Genomic DNA, 6,465 nt, shown 5'->3' with positions numbered 1-6,465 from the left:
TCTTTGTGGTAATTCTGCCACAAAACTTTCTAGTGTTTTGTTTCTATTGAGATACAAACTGTTAGCTGGCCTGTTGGAACTGGGGCAGTTATTTAATGCTAAATTTAAGGGTTTTTTCCCAAACAAGATTAACTTTTGAAGTTTCTAATGACATTACAAATCTCCAATATTTCATTAAAAAAAAATGGGAAAGAAATTATTTTTCGAAATACAGATAATCAGGTAAGCCCCATAGCCTACTGGCTAAAGAGTCAGATCCCACGTGTCTATAGTTTGGATCCCAGCTCTAGAGGCTTAAAAAATACGTTGGGCACATGTGCATGCATGAGTGCCTCAAATACCAACAAAATAGAGAAATGGAGGATTGGGCATTGCAGCATGACCATGCCCCATTGAGGATTCTCTCTCTCTCTCTCTCTGTCTCTATCTCTCTCTCTCTCCTCTCTCTCGTGTACACATCTTCTAGCAATTAAAAAATAATAAATAAAATAAAATATAGATATTAAGGAAAGTGATTTAGAGTATATACCATTATGTTTATGTTTTGAAAAAGTTTTCTATTCTGTAATTATTACAGAGTTATAACATTTAACTGGCTGAAAATTAATATCAAAAGAGGCTCATTACCATTATATAATCTGAGGATATGTTTTAAAATTATCATGTAAGAAAATTGTCCTATTGAGGATTACTTTTTAGGATACAACCCTAAATATAATAGACATTCAAGAAATGTTAGTTGATAATAAGCACGATTCTTCCCATACTATTGACTTTGTAAGCATAAAATCCTCATTTATTTTTCCACGGCAAATTAGCCTAAACCAATTTTCATGGTTAATTTATATCTTCAAAACTTTTTTTTGGTTAAAAAAATTAATGTTCATTATTTTTTGAGCTCTTCCTACTGTCCCTTAAGATTCTGTATACTCAGTCCTTGACAATATAATGCAACAGAACATGCATTAAATCCATTACATTTGTTTTAACTCAGGCATTTTTTTATGTTAAGACACAAGAATCTAGTTTGGAAGATATGATTAAAATGTGGTTTTATATCAATAGATGAAGAAAAGGGTGGAAATCAATACTGGGAGAGCTAATAAAGACAAATGTTCTGTGATTCACCAGGGAAGAAATAATGGATGAAAAATTGAATATGATTCAGCAATGTAACACTGTCACCAAAAGGCAAATGCTATATTGGATTGCATTAATAGACATATCATGTAAAACAAGCAAGGTAATTTTTCAGCAGCAGCAGTTCTCAATACTATTGGCTAAGTTAAAGTTGGTAAAGTGCCTGTACTTCGGGACATACCCAATAATTGCACAGAAAATTAGATAGAGTTAACAGAAGAACAACCCAAAAAAGTACAAAGAAAAAATAAATAAATCGGGGCTGGCAGGTGGCATGGTGATTAAGGGTGCTGGGTTCCCACATGGCAGACTGCTATTTGAGTCCTGGACCTGGCAGCTTGCTTTCTCACTTTCCTCTCTCTCTCTCCCCATGTCCCTCTCTGGTCAAATTAAAATAAGTAAATAAATGAATAAAGTTAAAATAATTATTTGAAAATAAAAGAAAAGCAAATAGATAAAGGTAAATAGACAATAAAACTACCGAACACCAGATTTAAAAAGTCACACTTCTTTCAGAAGTCAAGCAAACTAAGTCATGTTCAGTCAAGTCATAATTATAATTACTGTAAGACCAAAAGCATGAATGAATAAAGTCTAAAAAGATGACAAAGATCAATCACTTTTATAAGGTGGTAATAGACTCAACAATGAATTGATCGCAGTTGTTTCAAACAATGGTGTACATTAAACAGAAAGAAAAATCCCTAGTACATAAATAGTTATGCAATTATTCAATGGTATGTCTAAGGCCACAGTCATCAAATTCAAAATCATCAGCAGGGTTCGGGCTTTCAAAAGTGTCTTGGGTTAATAAGTATATGCTGAAGACACTTCTTAAACACTTAGTTATTTCCTGGTTTATGCAGCGTGACATCTAGTTGGATTACTGAAAACGCAAAATTGAAAGAAGCATTTGGGGAAATTCAGCTTGAAGTTACAAATTTTAGGGCCTACTTAGTCAATAAATTATCTGTTTTTAAAAAGCTGGGAAAAAGGTTAGATAGGGCCAGACCCTTTACACAGTGTTGGTATTGTGCATTGGGAGCTATATCACACATAGCTGAATGACAACAGTCCTGGCCTCGGTAGCTAAAGAAACATGCCAGGTACATGTGCATGTGTGCCCAAGATCCTGACAGGAGAAAGAAGTAGAGGGGGAGAGAAGATCCTGAAGGAGGAAGTAGTGGAGGAGGAGAGAGTGAGATGTGACTATGCCCCATTTGGGGGGGAGGTGCTTTCTCTCCTTCTGTCTGTCTCTGGAAAGTACATGTGCCCTCTGGCAATCATCATAATAATGAATTATTTAAAGCAAATTTATAAAATAAATTAGCTAATTTTACCGAAAATTGAGTATATACCAAGTAATGCTCATTATTTTTTACCTGTGAAGTCTCATTTAGTACTCAATCTTAAGTACTGTCTCCATTTTCAAATGAGAAACTGAGATGTCAGAAGGGTAAGTATGTGCCTACAAGTTCCCACAGTCTGAGTATGAACTCTAGCAGGCTAGCTGCATGGCTGAATAGGCAAGCCATGCAGCCTTCCAGGTACATAGGAATATGCCATACCATCTAAAGGAAGTAAGTGTAATAAGCTAGGATGACATCTTAGGTATTTATCAGTGAGGAAAGGTAGTTAATGACTAAAGAAATAATGTATCTGCCTTATGAGGCAGAAGGAGAACATCAGAATGAGAGTAAAGAAAAGTTTATATTCAACGACATTAGCATTAGAACACATTATGAAAAGCTAAGGAAAAGTTTCTTTGGAGAGTTTTCTGAAATTCTAAACAGTTTAGATTTTCAAATGGTTTTAGGAAACATTTTATTCTGACTCTGGAGCGTTAAATTAAGTCCTCTAAATTATTATATAGTATATGATTTACATGAATCATAACATTGCTTTGGAAATACCACACTAGGGGAATTCAAAGGGAATAGTTCATTTCTGTCTAATATAGATTAATCTAATATTTAATTTATGTCTAATATAGACTAATCTCATTAATAGGGGCAACTGGCTACAAAAATCACCACCTCAGATTTTGTATCTCTTGGGTCCCTTGGAAAGAATAGGCAGTTGAAAAGGGAATTGAAAAGCAATTCAGAATGTGGTCACTATTATGACCATTACCTGAGCTGTATCACTTACTGTATAAACATACTCCATTCAGAAACATTATTCAAAGATATATTTATGGTAAAAAAGAAAGAATAGCTGCAAAACAGATATGGCATTCATATTGTTCCTTATGAAAATACAATGATAGAACTAATTTTCTCTTGGTCCTTATAGTTTACAGATATTTCAATATGCCCTGGTATTTTGCTTTTCTTCTTTTAGCCCTTTACCTGAATTTGTCTCTTGAAGATGCATTTCACCTGTGGACAAAATAATGGGAACAAATGACAAAACCATGATCTTAGAGTTGATACAGAACTTCGTCCTTCAACTCTCATCTTTGAAAATATCCATAGGGACAGTCAGTGGCACAGTGGTCTTGAAAAAAAAAAAAAAAAACCACACCAATCCTATGTGTATGCATGCCCAAAATCCTGAAGGGAGAAATGGAGAAGGGGACTGCATTGTGACCATCCACCATGGGGGTTACTATATCATCTCTCTCTCTCTCTCTCTCTCTCTCTCTCTCTCTAGCACACATGCCCTCCAGAAAATATTTAAAAAGAAATTAAAATAAAGTAAATAAAGTTAAATAAGATAATTCTTAAAAAATAAAAGGGGGGCAGGTGGGCAGGTGATGTAGTGGTTATGGGTGTTGGATTCCCACAGTTCACATCTCAGACCTGGTGGCTTGAATTCTCTCTCTCTCTCTCTCTCTCTCTCTCTCTCTCTCTCTCTCTCTCTCCCCATATCTTTTTAAATTAAAATAAAATAAAGTTAAATAAAATAATTCTTTAATTTAAAAAAAAAAGAAGAAAGAAAAAGAAAAAAGAAAATGTCCACAATAGCACAAGTGCTACTGAAACTGTTCTCCACCTACCCATTATTCACTTATTCCCCACTATTGAGGGACCTTTAAGGGTATTTGAAACAATATCATATTCTTTCATAATTTGTTCAGTTATCAATTTTTGTGGGTAAAATTTCATAGATAAATGGTCAGTCCCTTTCTTCTCAAAGAATTCTCTCAATAAAACTACTTTGTTGACGATAAGAACTGTCCAATGTAGTTTTTAATTCTCTCATATAATACTGATAAATCTATCAATGAGCACTGGCAAGGGCAAAATGAGAAGCCATTGTCATATCCACCACAGGGAACCATGCTTCATCTCTAATGACAACGATGGTATACTCAAGGTCTTCAGAAACTTCCCTGGAATCACTCTGTTTAATGTAAGCAAGCTGAACATTCTGAAACTCACTTCTGGTAGGCATGTGGGACATTTCTGCCTTTGGACTGAAAGTGATTTCTGAAAGTTACATGAACTATACAGACCCTGCCAGAAATCTGCTTCCCTCAAGAGTAACTACAATCTTCCTGTGCACAAGATAATGAACACAGACCTGAGCAGAATCTTGAAAAGTCCAGAGATTCAAGGAGCCCTCTGAGCATCATGCAAGAAGATTCATTGCAGAGTCTTGAAGAAGAGTCCACAGAATTACCTGAGAATCATGTTGACACTTAACCTATATGCAAAGACCATCAGTTCGCAAAATCACAAAGGCCAGCTGGATAAGGTGCCAGCAGCAATGGAGGCCAAATTTGAGCAGGAGGTTGCAGGCAAGAAACCTTTAGTAGGGAAGAAAGGCAAGAGAGCTGGTGCTAAGGAACAGAAGAAGTCTTTGGTCAGAAAAAAGGCTGCAGCTACCAAGATACCAATGACTGAAAAGAAGCCAATAAAAAAGAAATCAACCACAAAAGAAAAGAAGTCTGCTGCATAAACCCTTAAATTTGTTTATTCTGTAAAGATTACATCATTTTGGACAGCTTATTTTGAATAAACACCTTGATCAAAGCAGCAGTTAAAAAAAAAAAGAAAAAAAAACTATGCACAGATTTAAGTTTTTTCACCAAAATAAACTTGTACTTTAATTTCATTTTAACATCAACTTTTTGAAGTCCCCTTGTATTCTTTTTTATTCTTAAGAATATAGATACGGGAACCAGCAGATGGCATAATGGTTACATTGCTGGACTCGCACGTAGTCAACCACGATTCAAGTCCTGAGCCTAGTGGTTTAAAACTCACACCAGGCATGTATGTTTGCATGCCAAAAATCTCAAGAGGAAAATGGAAGAGAAGGAATTACAGCTTGGCTATCCCCCTGAGGTTGGTGATTTCTCACTTTCTGTCTCTCTCTCTCTCCTGTGAGTGCACATGCCCTATAACAAAAATCTGTTTAAAAAAGAGTATTAAAAGATTTCTAAATTATAAAAATACACAATTTTGTTATGTTCAGGTGTCTCTACTGCTGAAAGGAAAAACATTTTCCATATTTTATGAGCCAAAAAGATGCAAAATTAAATCCATAGACATAATCATGGAAAGACTTGTAGGGTGCTATGACTTGTGGATTATACTTTTTCCTGTGGTTTTAAGTTATGAAATCCTTGTCACATACAGTAGTATATAACAGTCAATCTGTCCTATCCATATTACAGACAAAAAATCAGTACTTCTTCACCAAGAAACTCCAATCATTTATAACTTTAGCAAAATGAGAAACAATCAAAAGTATGACTTGTTAAAGTCACTATAAAAAGAGAAGAAATGAAATTGCACCTCCAAAAAGAACCATTATCCAAACCATGTAAATGCAGAATTAAACATAGGATATTTAATATAATAATGTATTCACTTATTCATTCATTCATTTATTTATTTAATTCTTTCATTCAAGCATTTATTGAGTATCTGCTAGGTACCAGGCACTGTTTTGGACACTGTAGATTTTCAGCGAAAAAATAGAAAGAGGAGCAAGCAGGTGACAGAGTGGTTAGGACACTGGACTCCCACATGGCCAACTATGGTTCAAGTTCTGGACCTGGCGGCCTGAAACGCATGCTGGCTATGTGTGTGTATGTACCCAAAAATCCTAGGAGGAGAATGGAGGAGAAGGGATTGTGGCATGTCTATACTCCCTGGGGTGTGTGGGAGGGTTACTCACTTTTCTTCTCATTGTCTGTCCTTGTCTCTCTCTTCTTCAGCAAATGCACACACCCTATGGCAAAAGCTTTAATTAAAAAAAAAAAAAGAAAGAAAGAAAGAAAGAAAGAAAGAAAGAAAGAAAGAAAGAAAGAAAGAAAGAAAGAAAGAAAAAAAAAAAAGAGAAGAGAAGAGAAGAGAAGAGAAGAGAAGA

The 6,465-nt window shown here is 35.2% G+C and overlaps 1 pseudogene; it reads left to right on the top strand.

Moving 5' to 3' along the window:
* Nucleotides 1–4,368: 4,368 nt before the first annotated feature.
* On the top strand, nucleotides 4,369–5,046 carry LOC114009880 (60S ribosomal protein L4 pseudogene; annotated as a pseudogene).
* The last annotated feature ends 1,419 nt before the right edge of the window (nucleotides 5,047–6,465 follow it).

Source organism: Tupaia chinensis, unplaced genomic scaffold (genome assembly GCF_000334495.1).
Source record: "Tupaia chinensis unplaced genomic scaffold, TupChi_1.0 Scaffold000654_1, whole genome shotgun sequence".
Taxonomy (NCBI): Eukaryota; Metazoa; Chordata; class Mammalia; order Scandentia; family Tupaiidae; genus Tupaia; species Tupaia belangeri.
This window is presented reverse-complemented; position numbering and strand designations above follow the sequence as displayed.